At 44.2% G+C, this 16,289-nt stretch overlaps 1 long non-coding RNA gene across 1 annotated transcript in view; it reads right to left on the bottom strand.

The window, feature by feature from the left end:
- Positions 1-1,198: 1,198 nt before the first annotated feature.
- LOC138487803 (uncharacterized) overlaps positions 1,199-16,289 on the bottom strand; it is a 29,540-nt gene continuing 14,449 nt past the window's right edge. Inside the window, exon 4 of the long non-coding RNA XR_011274549.1 lies at positions 1,199-1,736. This is a non-coding gene — a long non-coding RNA (uncharacterized lncRNA). The remainder of the gene's footprint in view (positions 1,737-16,289) is intronic.

Raw genomic sequence — 16,289 nt, 5'->3', positions numbered from 1 at the left:
TGCTCAATAGTATTGACAGGTTTTTTATGGATTTCTTATGGACAAAGAGGAATAGGCCGAAGATTCCATAATTTATTATGATACGTAGAGTTAAAGATGGGGGTTTTGGCTACCCAGTGTTGGAAAATTATTACAAGGGATTCTTATTAAAAAAGGCTTCCTACTACTTCAGGGAAAGAAGGGACTCAGATCTTTACTGGCTTTTGATGGAGCGGGAGAGGTTATATCCTTTTTCCGTGAATTGTTTATATTCCTACGGAAGGATACCAAACTCTGGGACAAAATTGGAAGCCATGGAGGTTTTGAAATCTGCTCTCGTTCCTTGGATTGAAGGGTGTGGACAGTCCTTGTTTTTTTATGATTCAGCATCAATTTGGCTGAATCCAGGTCTGCAAATTGAAAATAAAATGCTTAATTGGACAGGTTGGGTATTTTGAAGATAGAATATGTATGGAGGGAAGGAAGGATGGTTCCATTTGAGGATCTGGTTAGTTATGGTTTGAACAATAGGGAGATCGGAAGATATAGGTCTTTGGAGCAATTGCTGAGGGAGAGATTACAGATGTTGAGTGGACCTTTGAATTGTAGACCTCAAATCTATGAATTGTTTACCACACCACCATGGGCGGGTTCGACCTTTATTAAATTGATGCCTCTACAGAAATGAATGTGGAACTCTTGGGATAAGCTGAGAATGGAATGGAAGTCAGAACTGGAAATGCAGTTGTCTGAGGAGTCGTGGGATTATGCCTGGAGAGTAGCGTATTTTAGGACGTATTTATTGAACGCCTGTGAGGATGAATAGGAGAGGATTGGCAGACACGGACTTGTGCTGGGGTTGTAATCGCTCAAGAGGGACCTTTCAACATATGCTTTGGGAGTGTAGTAGAGTGTTAGATTTTTGGAAGGGTGTTTTGGATTGGGTTGATTTGGCGGTGAAAATTTTATTCCCTCAAACTTTTAAATCAGTAATATTTCTCTTGGTTGATAATAGAAGTGGAGATAGATGTGATTCCCTGGATTGGATTGATAGGGCATTGTTGATGGCAATCAAGCATATAATGAAGGTGGGGAAATCTAGGAAAAAAACCACACTATGAAAATTGGATATCGGACATGCGAACGCTTTCATAGTACGAAAGGAGACAGGCTTTGAAGCGTGATCGGTAGGTAGAATCTGATGAGATATGGGAATCGTTTAACAGTTTATTTGAATAAGGTGTAGGATTTGCTCTGTAGGTGTGATAATGACATTGGGGGTTGGGTGGTGGGAGGGTGTTTGTATTGTCTGATGTGTTGTCTCTATTATGTCTTGTAATTGAAATGGGATGTGGGGGTGGGTATCTTATGGTAATGTAATGTGGCAATTGGCAGTGGCATGTGTTATATAGACAGTGTCTCTATTGGAACTGCCTGCAAATCTATTCTCACCTGTATGTTTTTTTTATTTGTAATATTGTGAAATTATTTTAAATAAAGTTGGGGAAAAAAGCAAAAAATATATTATAATAATTGTGGCATTTTGAATGTTGCAGTCCATTGAAATGAGTCTGTCTGCTTCCAGATGCAACTCAGATTCCAAAAGAGTTTCTGGATTGGGCTGCAGATTTTCCAGATGTGAAAGGAAATATTAAATAATGATTCATGGGCTTCTCTGCTGACGGTTCACAACGCTGGTTCCTCCTGAGACTTGAGGTGCAAGTTCTGGTTGATTTTCGATGACATGAAGTTGATTTCTGTAACAAACCAACAGAAACATATTAGAGATCTGGACTACCTTACAAGCTTTCTGAATACTAATCCTTTAAACTTTATACATTTTGGGTGGCGGACACAGATTCTTTTTCTGAGTTCTACCACACTGGTTGAGGATGTTTGCCAGAGAGAGTTAACAAACATGCAAGATAGTGTGCTGAAAGGAGCAGTAAGTGCTAGGCTGAAGTCTATGAAGGCCTGTGCAATGGATTCAGCAAAGGATTGAGAGAGCATCTGTCTGAAGGACCTGCCTTGATCCAGATGGTAACGATGAGCCAAGTCAGACTATTCGCTGATTCTCAGGCTAAGTGGGATCGAGCAGAATGGAGTGGGACAGATGCAGTGCAGTGAAATGCAGGGTGGAATGGTCTGAGAGGCAAGGGTCAATGAGGCTTTAAGTCTGGAGAGAGGAGAAAAAAAGATGAAGTTCAGTGAATTGCCACAAACAGTGGTTTCCTGGTTTCGGAGGTTGACCAGAGAGTGGGGAGAGAGGGAAGAGTTAAACTAAAGACGATCGGCCTTAGTCATGTTCAGGATCCTGAAGTCTCCCAAGAGTATGGGAAGATCTTTGGAGGACATAGATTTAAGTAAGAAGTCCAAATCATGGAAGAATAGGTGGGGTTCACCATGACTCAATAGATCTGAAACATAGCTAGAGGAGTGGAAGTCGGGAGTTAATCACATATGTGTTCAAAAGAAGAGAGGGTGGAGCGGTAGGTAGATGGGGTGTATTTGCTGATCAGGAGTCTCACCTGCCACCTTTCTTGGATAATCGAGGGAAGTGGTAAACATTTGCTAGGGTCTGTGTGAATAGCTGCTAGTGTGGAAGCGTCTTGGAGGTGATGTGATGACAATACTGTAAATGTGAGGTAGGATGTGGGTGGAGTCGATCAGTTAGGAATGTATGTTTAGCCATTAAAGTTAACACTGCATTTGCTCATGAGATTGTTCCTGTTTCCATCCTAAACACAGACATATTTAGAGCTTCTTGGGACCTGAGGGCATTCCTCCTTTGTGTTTTCTTTATGAGTTAATCAGCATATTTTAATTTGAAAGAATTAGGAGGCACAAAGAAGTATGGATTACAAAAACATATCTTTTATAGTAAAATATGACTTTATTGCCTAAAAAAAACTACTCTAATCTGGAGTGGGAATTCTATATTTCTCCTTAAAATAATGTTACTTCTAGCTTAAAAAAATAGGGAGCAAAACATTTCCGAATATTATCTTGCAGTGGGAGTATTTTACTCCCTGTTTTTTTAAGTTGGAAGTGGAATTATTTTTAAGGAGAAATAAAGAATTCCCATTGTGTGGTATTTGTTAGGCAGATAAAAGTATATTTAACTATGACACATACGTTTTTGTAATCCATACATCTTTACACCTACTAATTCATTCAAATTAAAAGATGCATTTTTACCTTAAAGTTCCTCTTCAGATCGGGCAGTAATAATTGTTTTGCTTTTTCCTGTGCACTGCTTTGTGGGTACCACTGATCTGAACATATCTGCGGAGCTCTGTGGGAGGAAGCAGGGGTTACGCTCCTATTTGTCTGCTGTTTCCTTTGTTTTGTTGGGAGTAGTTTTACTCTGGTTACTTTTGCCTGAATTGAGGAGTTACAGTGGCCAACAGGCTGCGTATCTGTAGGTCTGATCATCGTGTAGCCTTTCTGTAGACTTGGTAATAGTTGCAGACCCATTCACAATACTTGTTTTGGCCATTGCCTTGAGGGATGTTTTATTGTCCCTATACAAGTCCTGTACCTTTGGTGCCTTTCAGATGTATGTTACAGACCTGTTATCTTTGTAGACATGGGTTTTTCTAGGTCCCGGAAGTTTGACAAAGTAGGTGTATCACCCTGAGGGGTTTTAATCCAGCCCCTGACAAAAAGAACACTGAGCCTGAAAATGCAGAGCATTGAAAACACACTCCGATGACTGCCAAACTGAAAAGGCAGCATTTCATTCTCAACTGCCACATCAAAATGCTGTTTCCAGAAAAGTAAAATTAAAAGGGCACTGCATGCGATTGACAAAGTGACAAAGCCCAAAACTAAAGGCCTACTTTTGAATACAGGTGACTGAAAAGAAAGATGCCATGGAGTAAGGTGTACATTGTGAAATTGGAATAATAAACACATGGGAAAACTAATCTCCACGGTCAGAATTATAAGAAATGTATATACCAGGATGTAAGTATGAGCATTGATGGCATGGTAAAGGAGAAAACTGCATATGAGATGAGGTCTACTATGTAGGAGTGCCTCATGTCTAAAGAAAGAAATTGTGACTTTTAAAATACAGGTTTCTGTTCATTAAAGCTGACTCTTACACTGAGATTCAAAGCCACCTTCCCCCAAAGGATGCCAGGGCTGTGCTCTCTATCTGAAAGACAATCTTTTTGAATTTTCAGTGTCAGAGAGGTGGCTGTGTTCATGCATGATAAAAGAGGTAATGGGGTGGTGTAACTGGCTGAGCCAACAGAGAGCCAGCCCTTAACGGGTTGAACTCTGAATAATTCTTGAAAATAAAATCCAGATTGTGGTTAGCTGCCTGTTTGCGAGGGATTTCCAATGAGCATGGAGGATGGGGCAATCTTCTCTGCTTTTGGAGATAAGCAAACAGATCATCCATTAGTCTGGCCTTTGACTGTGCAAGAATGCTGATGGACTTTATTGCAGGCAGAATCAACATAGGAAGCTGATGGTCAGATCACATGTTGCATTTGAAGAAACAAAACTCGATGTGAAATTGAAGGAATAATATGTATTTAATACCATGCTATAGGGTTACATAGAAGATCATACTTTTCTCCTTTTCTCAGGAACCATAAACCACATGATAATGGGAAAAGTATCACTGTAAATCTGATTAAAAAAAGGTATATCTGTTGGTTTAACTCTCATTAAAATTTGACTTTGAGAACAGGAGTTATTGCCTAATATATGTTGTTAGCTTGCCAGAAAATGTCATGAAGCAGAGATTCGCGGAGGTGATAGCTTAATAAATTAGATATCTGGATAGAACAATATTTGCATTGTCAGAGTTTGTTAAGTGCAAAATTGAAATGTGTAAAAATGTAAATTCAAGTAGCTGGCCTTATCCCTCCCAAAATGTGGGCTTGACAACCGAACCGGCCAATCAAAGAAGAGAGGGTTGGCCTGGAATAAGGGGATGGAAGATAGTTGCCCAATCAAAGCTTATGAACAATAATCTGGCATGACATCATTTAGATATTTTTGTGGGTGTGGTTTAAGATTCATAAGGGGACGCACAATGAAAATCAGGGAAGCTGCCTGAAACTACCTGGGTTGGAACTGCTGATGAGATTGCTAGGGGAAACCAGGAGAGGGGACAGACACTTGGATCTATGACCAAGGAGAGGCAAAGTAAAGGGATTGAGCAAGGAGAATATCCATGACTGATGGTGGATTCTGATGGTCCCTGTTCTGTACCTGTAAGATGACCTGAGCATTGATGTCCTTTTTCCTGAGCGCAAACCCAGAGATATTTATGTAAGTAAACTTGTCCATCCACACCAAGCTTGGTGGGGATCTGTTTGATTGAATAGTTATCCCATTATTGATTGTTTGGGCACCCGAAGTAGATCCTTAGTATTTAAATTTAACAATAATTTAATTATTTCCCACATAGCCAAATTACGCAGAGTGAATTTCTTTTTAAAATTGAGCTCAACAAAATCGCCTCCAGTGTGGATAAAAATATAGTCTGTAAAGTATTCTGGTACCCTTATTATGTTTGGCAACCCCAAAATTCCCTAAAGGGAGGGTGCATTAAAAACAAAATTCCCTACTGCTTCCCATTCCCCTGAACCCTTCTTAAAGCAGAGGGGTTCCAAATGATCAGCTGAATACCTGGGTCGTTGTGTGCTGGGACAGAACAGTGTCTTCCCAAAGTTAAACAGAGTGGAGTCACTGATTTAAAAGCACAACTTCTACTGGAGTGAGAAAGTGGCTTCTAAGAGAAGTGAGATTGTGCCCTGCATTGTGGTGAAAGAAAAAGGGTTGCAAATATAAATCAAAAGTGTTTGTTCCGAAAAGCTTGTTGCGTTATAAAACTGCCAGCATTGCTAAGAGCGCAGCGCCAGTCAAAATTATTTTCATATGTGATTAAGTTAAACAAAACGGCTAGCATTTTCAAGTATGCAGGGAAATTAAAAATACACAGTGCAGCATGTGTGAAATTGTTTTTGCCAATAGACAAGTGTTGCAAATTATTTAAATTAAACTTCATTTAAAATAGAGTGTTAAGCTTATGATCTTGTCATGTTTCAAGGCATTTCTCACAAAGGTGGGGCCCGGACCAGTGCCTCCCTCTACCGGGATTAAACTAACTTAAACAAAGCACCTACTAGAGACATTCATGATTGTTTTGGGTTGCTATTCCTCTCACACACTTCAATACATTCTCTTTAAAAAAAACAATTTTAGTAGGAGCAATTCAACCTCTAATATACAAAAATAGACTTTAGACTTTATTTGCATACAGCAGAAACATAATTAGAAAACATCTCATATAGTATCACAAAAGTGCATCAAACCTAATAAAAACAAATCTAATCTGTTTATACATTTTATGCAGATCAGAAGCTTGGTTATGGGGTTAGTATAGTGAGCCAAAATCATACTCCTACTTAATACATTACTACTTGGCAAGTTCACACTAACAAACAATGCATTGGTCTAGACTCAGAAGCAGCATGACTCATGGGTCGCCATTTTTAAATGGATCAATCACCTGAATAGTCTATTTTGGATAACCCTGGCTGACAAACACAAAAAGCCAATTAAAGTGATCGGCTCAGTATGGCACATCTTGGACCAAATAAACTTTATTATGCAATAGATGTTTTTTTGAAAAAATGTCAACACTGGCGTGGTTTGGCCTATTTGTTCGGGGTCCACTGAAACCATGCAGTGCCCCTTTCATTTCCTCTTGCAGCCTTAGTCAGGACAGAAAAAGGTTTTTGCCCAAACTCAGTTTTATAGGCACAGCACTTCTGGAATAGGTTGGTAAGAATCCTATTTTTTCATTTACAGCTCCTACAAACAATACACACATCAATCGATAATATATTCATTCTAAAATGTCCTTAACCCCCGATGTTTCATTTCACACACAGGAATAGGAAGGGAACAAAATGTACATGGGAGTCTTCAATGTTGTCGCTTAATGCATTCAATACAATTTCCAATGTTTTAATTACTCCTCAGTTAAATATTTTGCTGAACATTTGCACGTGTACATCTAAAAGAGAAAAACAAGAAACACAGGCACTATCGATAAATCCTGTGCCTTCCTCACTTCCCATTCACAAAATTTGAAATGCTTATCTCACTACATCCAGCAATGTCGTCCAATGCACTTCTGGCGCTCGCTTCACCTTATTTATTACCAGGGATGCAGTGGCAACCTCGCTGGACAACTAGTTTCTCCCACGGTAAGTAAATCCTTCCAAGATGGCCACTTGCATTGACAACGTAACAACAGAGCCTAACTGAGTTGTAGAGGCGTGTCTATTTAAGTGCGCAGATGACGGACACAGTTGTCTTTCAAAATCTTCTCTGTATGCGAGCAGAGAATTGCCATAGAAGACTTCAGCATCACATTGTTCCAAGTTCCACGAACAAAGTCTTAGCACACCAAACCTCAAGAGGAATTACGATAAGCGGTACTGCATCCTATGGAAGCCTTCTTTTTAGGTAATTAGTTATGCACTAGTAAAAGACTTTAAACCCTGTTTTTCAGTATCTACGACCTAACCTATAATCAACAACCTATATTGTTACAAATGAGGACTGTGCTGTATAAACCGTCCTCTGACTCGTTATTCAGATATTCAAGACAATACATACTATAGTGTATGTGCCATCCTAAGAGGGCTAATATATCCTATCTGGACTTTCCCATACGAATCCTGATCTCCCTCAATTTCCGTACTGAAGAGAAGATAACCGAGCGACTGCAGCTGCAACTGCAGCTGAAACTGCATGTGGTCTTCCTCTTAAAGCAGCTTGACCTTCCTAACAAGTATTACCGATATACATTGGGGAAAGGGGAGGGGGAAGCCTCATTTTACAACTAAACCTTTCCTTTTGTTTTCCTTGCTGCAGCTCTTCCACTATAGGAGACATGCCCACCTGACCTACAGCGCTCTCAGATTCAAGCTACATTAAGGTGAGGGCGAGGCAAGCAGGTTAGTTGTCCAAGAACCCAAAGCCGGCTTCCACTCCTTTTTCTTGTTGACAGGTTACGTGGTTTCTGAAGGCCAGGTCTGTATTCCGATTAAAGATACTGGCAGATTGAAAGACCACTTTCCTTCCCGAACCATGGAGACTGTGCTCAAAGAATTAGCTGTCTCCATGCTGAAACTACAAGCAGGGATCATTACCTCCCAACAAGAGAATGCAGTTCTGTTTCAGAAAATGAACACCCTACAAGCAAAGGTAGACTCAATGGTTAGCAAAAGCCCCTCAGTGGGAAACCCTTGGGGCGCGAGTGCAGGGGGGAACCCACAACCCAGTGGGTCTAAGACAAATAACACATTGCGGTCAGTGTTAACACAGGCAACGTTGCCTTCACCAGGATTAGGCTGGTGGTACGCCTGGACCAAAGATGGCATGATCACAAAGAAGAGCAACGCCAATCCGAATTGAAGAGGAACTCATACTTGCCAGAAAGAACCATGAATTCTCCGTCCCCCAGGGATCAAGAACCTATGCAAGTAGGGAGCACCCGAGGACCTGTTACACCAGAGGAGAGAGAACATTGCTGAAGAGAGGACCTATACTTCTACTGTGGCAACCCGGGACACTCAGTACGTGCTTGCCTGAAACAACCTACCAATAGATCGGGAAACTAGAACGCTCATCAATTAACAGGGACAGATCAAAGACCATATGTACCATCTCACCTCATGCCTGTTCCAAAAAAAGAAGCAAAAGGTCTTCCTTGTCTTCTTGTCATTCAAGTCACATTGCAAGGAACTCAGGAATGGGAACATTTTCTTGCCATGATAGACAGCAGGGCCACATGTAACTTTATCGATGAGTCCTTTGCACAAGAACATTATATTCCATTACTTTGTAAAAATCAACAATAACCGATAATCGCAGTGGATGGTTCTGACTTAGTGTCAGGGCCTATAACGGATCACACCAGTCCTTTGCGGAAGATCTGTTCTCAAAAACACCATGAAATAATCCAATCCAATGTCATCGCTGCCCCACATTTTCACTTGATCTGGGGCATTCTGTGTATCAGTTGCAGCCTTTACCTTTTTAGACTTTGACTCCTTTGATGTGAAGAGGTAAGGCCTGTCCTTCCAGGTAGCCACAGTGCAACCCGAGATTAGAAGTTAGGTGGGCACAGGGCCACCCAGAGAGCCAGGTCCTAGGGAAAAAAAAACCCTTGTTGGGGGGGGGGAGGACCAAGGTGAGGGAGTAACTCTGCCGGGGTAAAGATGGTCCAGAAGAATCCATGTGATCTCTGTAGCAGCAGTAGAATTCAGGGTAAGTATGCAGTGAAGTCCCAAGGTAAGTATTCTGTGAAGTCCCAGGTTAAGTATGCAGATATGATATGATATGATGGGGAACAAAGGGAGGACAGACATGATCCTAAAGGCCAAGTGTCATTCAGATCGCGCAAGTGCGTGGGAAGAGGGCAGGGACAGTGCAGTACATGGGAATAGCTAAAACAATAAGTAAAGTAACAGCCATCATGTGGCAAGTGCATGGATAAGTGCAGACATCAGGTGTCAAGGGCTGGTAGGGGGACAGTAGGGATACAGAAACAGTCCCCAAGTGCGGAGGTTGACAGGTGGGCAGTGCAGGTGTGTGACGCTGGCGGGGGAGGGACCTGGGTCTGAGATCAGAGGGTGTCCAGGTAGCCGATGCAGTTCCGGTAACACCTAGGAGGTCAGCAGAGGAGAGGAGGAGAAAAAGCAGAAGCAAAGAGAAAGGTTTTGCGGTGCTTCTGGAACCGGAGATGGTTCTCCTCAAGTTTAACAGAGGCAGGGAGGCTATTCCAGAGGGAGGCCCCAGCCAAAGAAAGAGATCTACCATCAACTTGTTTCTTAGAGAAGCGACTGACTCTGAGGGAGTTGGAGGCAGATGAGCGGAGAGCTCGAGAAGGAAGATATTTAGGGAGAGAGAGTTGAAGGTATTGAGGCCCCAGGCCCCAGAAGGCCTTGTGGATGATGCAGAGGGTTTTGAACTTAATCCTTGCAGCCACTGGGAGCCAGTGCAGAGATTTCAGTCCTGGAGAGATACGATCCCTGGGCTTGAGGCCAAGGACAAGTCTCGCAGTCATGTTCTGGATAAGTTGCAGAGGGTGGAGAGTAGAAGCAGGCAGATTTAGAAAGAGGCTGTTGCAATAGTCCTGCCTAGAGAGAACCAGAGCTCTGGAGACAGTGAGCTTCTGCGGGAAGGAGAGGAAAGGAAGAATACCTCTGAGGAGGTGCAGCTGGTAGCATGACTTCTTAGAGACGTCAGAGATGTGAGGGGAGAAGGAGAGTGTGGAGTCGAAGATGACCCCAAGGTTTTTAGCATTGTAGGTGGGAGCAGGAAGAGGGCCTAGAGAGGCCCGCCAGAGAGCTACAGGAAAGGAGGGAGCAGGTGTGCCAATGAGGAGAATCTCAATCTTACTGGCATTAAGGCAGAGGTCATTGGCAGCACACCACTCCTGGATAGCAGACAGACAGTCAGAGATGAGGGAATGAGAGGAGGGGGCCGAGGGTAGCCTGAAAATGAGCTGGGTGTCATCCACATAGCACTGAAAGTTGAGGCAGAGAGCGGCGATACGCTGGGAAAGGAGTGCCAGGTATTGGTTGAACAGCCAGGGAGAGAGGGTAGACCCCTGGGGGACACCACAAGTAGAGAAAAAGATAGCGGAGAGGAGGGACCCAATTTGGACCTGGGAGGGTCGGCCAGAGAGGAAAGAAGTCAGCCAGGCCAGTGCCTGACCAGTTATACCCAGGTTATCACGGAGAAGGTTGAGCAGGATGGCATGGTTGACAGTGTCAAAGGCAGAAGAGAGATCAAGCAGGATGAGGACGCAGGGGGTGTTAGCATCAAGGTTGGAGAGCAGGTCTTCACGGATGTTCAGGAGAGCAGTTTCCGTGCTTCTGGCTGCTCTGAAGCCAGACTGATGGTCATGAAGACAACCAACAGATTCAGAGTGGAGATTAAGCTGGGAGATGGACAATTTCTCCAGGAGCTTGCCCAGGAAGGGAGTGATGGAGATTGGGCGATAGTTAGCCGGGCACGAGGGGTCGGCAGAGGGTTTCTTAAGAAGAGGGTATACAAGGGAGTGCTTCAGGGGGGATGGGAAGACTCCAGTGGCGAAGGAGTGATTGCAGAAATCAGCCAGGGTAGGAGCCAGAGAGTCGATGTGGTTCTTGATAGTTTTGGAGGAACAGGGGTGAAACTGTTTCGATGAGACTTTCATAGATCGGACTTGTCTAGAAACCTTATCTGCGGAGTAAAGGGGAAAGGCAGAGAAGGAGGGAGGAGAGGTGGCTGCAGAAAGGCCAGAACAAGAGCAGGGAGTAGAGGGAGGGGGGATAAGAGGAGAGTGAGGACAGAATGTCCTGAGTTTTAGAGATGAAGTGAGAAGCCAGTGCCATGCAGAGGGCCTGGGAAGGGACAGGAGAGGTAGAGACTGCGGCAAGATTGGCCAGTTCCTTGCAGATTTTAAAGAGTTCAGCCGAGTTGTTAGATGCCGCAGAGACGCAGGCTTGGATATGAGCTCTCTTCTTGGTTAGGACAGAGAGCCGGTATTGCCTTTGGAGCAGGCGGCAGGCCAGTTTGTCAGAGGATGTATATGAAGCAAGCCATTTCCTCTCGGCCACCCTGCACTTGCGTTTTAGGGTGACACAGTCTGAGTCGTACCAGGAGTTGCGCTTAGCTCTGGCCTTCAGGCGGATTCTCATGAAAGGGGCAAGGATATCAAGAGTGTCAGATATAGCAGAGTGGAGCGTGGAGAGGGCTGTGTCAGGCTGAGAGTCATCCAAAGGGGGACGAGGGGGAGAGAAAGTGGTGGCGAAGGTCTCAACTGACACGCACTTCATGGGTCGGATGACCAAGAACGTGGGTTTCAGTGATGGTGGTGGCTTGGCCTGAGGGGGTAGGGTCTTACAAACACCACAATCCTTGCTTTCACCGATGATGGTACTCACAGGTCTTCGGGTTCAGCGGTAGTCTTGGAGAGGTAAGAGGCGTCCCCCCGGAAGTCCAGAGACCATACCACTGTGCTCTGTGCAACTAGGGGGCTACCCCTGGGAAACCCTCGTGGGGAAGAAAACCCAGAATCAGATGGTGGGATGGAAGTCCAATGCAAAGGTGTTTCAAACGCCCACGTGGAGGAACGAAGATTAGCTGCAGGAGTATCCAGGAAGAATTGGAGTCCAATGGCAAGAAGAAAAATGCAGGAAAGGATTCTCCACTGGAACTGTACCCTATTGTAAAATCCAAACTACAAAAAGGCTGGGAAGAAGAAAAAAAGAAAAGGACTACAGAATGGCAGAAAAATAAAGGAATGGACAAGGAAACAGAAAAGGTAAGTTGACAAAGGCCAGTAGGAAGGAGAGCGGAGAAAGATTCCGGAAGACAAAGTGCCAGGTAGCACAGAGAGCCAAGAGCGGTGGAGAAATGCAGCAAGTCGGAAGGTAAGAGGAGTCGAACTCCGCGCAGGAGGCGAGGAGCCGAAAAGTAGAATGGAGCCCAGTGAGGTTAACGCGGCAGGGAGCCGAAAGTTAGAATGAAGCCGAGGGTGGCGCAATCGGCCGGAAGCCGAAAAGTAGAATGAAGCCGAGGGCGGCGCAAGCGGCAAAGAGACGAAAAGTAGAATGAAGCCAAGGGTGGCGCAAGCGGCAGGGAGCCGAAAAGTAGAATGGAGCTGAGGGCGGCAGAAGAGGCAGGTCTCCGGAGGAATGAGACGCCGCGTACTAAGGCAGAAAGAGAAATACTACGAACGTGCAAGGGTTTAACCTCGGGAAGGTTTGAGAGAAAGTTGCAAGTACGGAGCAATGCTAAATGTAGAAGTAGAGTAGCAACGCAGTTACCTGTCAGTTCTTGGTGCTTAAGTACAAATGAATAGTATACAGCATGCTCTCCATATTGCATAGAAGACTAGACCTGCAATGCTAGTTAGTGGTAACATTGTCGAGCATGTGCCAACTTGGATTCCACTGAGCATGTCGAGGATTATGCATCTTCCAGTGTCTCCATAGGCTTCTAGGATTCCTTCTGACAGTATGCCCTCCCCGTGGGGTGGAAGGACCGGGTTTCCAAGGATGAAACCTATGGAATCTGCGCACTAAGGCAGGGGCATGAACAGCGGATGCTGGTTCCCAGGTTCTATCGGAAGGTCCATATCGCTTCCAATCGAAGAGATATTGTAAGGTTCCCCGATGGTACCTGGAATCAGCTATGGCCGACACCTCATACTCTGGTCCTTCGGGTGTGTCGATTGGAGGAGGAGTGATTGTTCTTAGCCTGTGGAACCTGTCAGACACATGAGCGTTTAATTGAGAGACATGAAACACATTATGTATCCGGGACCATGATGGAGGTAATTGAATCTGATAAGCTACCTTTCCAATGGCCTTGGATACTTGAAAAGGACCAAAGAATTTGGGGGATAATTTGGAAGGTATTAGTCTCCTTGGGAGGTATCTAGAAGATAATCAAACAAGATCCCCCTGATGGTAAGTTGGTTCCTGGGTTCTTTTCTTGTCAGCTTGTATCTTGGTCTTTTGTTGGGTATCCTTCAGAACGGTACGGGCAAGATTATGTCCAGATTGAATGTTAGCCACCAATTCTTCAACAGTAGGAGAATTTGTTATCTGGGGTAAAGTGGTAGGTATTATTACAGGGTGAAAACCATAAGTACAATAGAAAGGAGACATCTTGATCGCTGAGTGTTGAGAATTGTTGTAGGCGATTTCTGCATAGGGAAGTAGCTCATTCCAGTTGTCTTGAGTTGCGGAGATAAAGCATCTAAGGTATTGCTCCAAAGATTGGTTTAGCCTTTCAGTCTGACCATTAATTTGTGGATGATAACCAGAGGTCAGATTCCGTTGTATGTCTAAGGACTGGCATACATTTTTCCAAAATGCCAAAATGTATTGTGGTCCCCTGTCAGACATAATGCTCTTGGGTAACCCATGCAAACGAAAAATAGTCTGTAGGAAACAGGAGGCCATTTGGGCGGCCGTAGGAAGTTTTACCATGGGAATGAAGTGGGCCATCTTTGTCAAAGAATCGATGGTCACCATCATGGTGGTATTGGGGTTAGAAGGAGGTAGGTCTACAATACAATTGGTAGAAATCCTTTCCCAAGGTTGGTTGGGTATGGGAGGTTGGACCAACTTTCCTACTGGTAACTTACTCGGTGTCTTTTCTTGAAGACATATTGCACAAGATGAAACGTAGTCTTTAACATCGGCAGATAACGAAGGCCACCAGAAATGGCGACTGATCAATTCTTGGGTGTTGGCAATACCGCGATGACCCGCGATCTTGTGGTCATGGCACATGTGCAATACTTGTTGTTTAAGAGAATCAGTAGGCACAAACAGTTCTGTGTTGTGATAATACAGAAACTGGGTTGGCAAGAGGGGAAAAGACGAGGTTCAGCGCAAGGACCTGTTAAATTGAGTGTGGTGAAAGATGCTGCAGGTGGATGCAGGGGGCGGGATTTGCCAAATCTGCCGCCAGGTAAGTAGACAAAAAGCAAGTTTTGCAAACACACTGCGCAACGACACTTAATTAAGAACAAAATGGTATAGTGATTTTTAATGAAAGCTAAAGTAGCCTGACACGCGTTTCGGGCACTTGCCCTTGCACTGAGGCTACAAGGTTTTTTGTACATGCAAAGTAATGTAGTACAAGACATTTGACATTTGAACAGTGTACATATATGAGAAGTGACAGGTGAGTTTGAGGTTTGTACTCCTGTGGCACAGCTTGGTAGACATGAGGAAATACAGTACTCCGATCCCAAAAACATAGTGCCGGCCTTACAATTGATATAGGGATTATGTTTAGTCAACCACGGAATCCCTAGGATTATGGGGTGGTGTGCTGCCTTGATAAGATCAAAGATTACCTCTTCTTCGTGCGTAGATATTTTCATTGTAAGGACTGAGGTATTCTCGTTTATAGGTCTGGAATATAACGGTTTCCCGTCTACTCCTTTGACTGGTATGGCTGTGGTCTTGGATAAATGAGCTATCTTGTTTTTGTAAGCCCAGTCGGCATCCATGAAAAGACCTGCTGCACCGCAATCTACAAGAGCTTGAACCTTTTCAATAGTAACGTCCTGGAATTGGATTGTTATTAGCAGAACCACCATCTGTGGTGAATTAGCTACACAATTTAGGGAGCTCTGAAACATGGACCCATTCATGGTTCCCTTTATGAACGGATGGAGGGGTTTCCCGAGCGCCGTGGAGGGACCAAGTTACAGTCCCACAGTACATGCACAACCCCAGAGTACGTCTCCTATTCCTCTCCTCTGAAGTAAGAGGACCTCGGGTTGGTTGTACCTATTTGCATAGGTTCATCCTCAGTGGCACGTGACGTCCTGACTGATTGACATTTTACCGTTGGCGGAATTCCTTTGCCCTTCCTTTTCTCTTTTCTAGTTTCCTTTATTGGATTCTGTAATCCATTTGTAGGACAAGAGTAATCATTTCCGCTAGGTTATGTGGACGAGGAACTCGAGATAGCTCATCCTTCAATTCTTCTTTCACATTTCTTCTGAATATGGTTAGGAGGGCGTCATCTGACCACGCCGTCTCGTTAGCCAACTGTTTAAATTGTGTGATGAAAGCCAGTAGTTCCATTGTTCCTTGTTTCAAATCAAGAATGTTTTCTTGGGCTGTGACCACTAAGTCTCTGCGTCCAAACATGGCCTGCAGGCTATTTGTGAAGCCAGCTAGGGAGTCTAAGAGTTGGTTGTTTGTGGTCACCAGTGTTGTAGCCCGGGCCAGAGCACTTCCTGATAGGTTAGATATCATAAAACTAGCCCTAGATTGGTCGGTAGGAAAAAAGGCTGGTTTTAGTGAAAATTGTACAGTACAAGAGTCAATGAATTCCTTAAGTCTCTTAGGATTGCCTTCATATTTTCCCATGGGTAAAGGTCCTTGAGGTAGTTCTGTCCTTGAATGTACCATTTGGCGAAGCATGGTGTTCTCATTGCGCAAAGTCTGCACTTCGGTATTAAGGTTTTGGACTGCTGCCATTAGTTGCTGGATTTGTTGATCCATGTTCACTCTTTTTTAGGCGTTGCTATCTCTTACAAACACCACAATCCTTGCTTTCACTGATGATGGTACTCACGGGTCTTCAGGTTCAGCGGTAGTCTTGGAGAGGTAAGAGATGTCCCCCCGGAAGCCCAGAGACCATACCACTGTGCTCTGTGCAACCAGGGGGCTACCCCCTGGGAAACCCTTGTGGGGAAGAAAACCCAGAATCAGATGGCGAGATGGAAGTCCAATCCAAAGGTG

This window comes from Ambystoma mexicanum, chromosome 9 (genome assembly GCF_040938575.1).
Source record: "Ambystoma mexicanum isolate Mex_15411 chromosome 9, UKY_AmexF1_1, whole genome shotgun sequence".
NCBI lineage: Eukaryota > Metazoa > Chordata > Amphibia > Caudata > Ambystomatidae > Ambystoma > Ambystoma mexicanum.
Note: the sequence above shows the minus strand (reverse complement) of the source record. Positions and strands in the feature narration are given on the sequence as shown.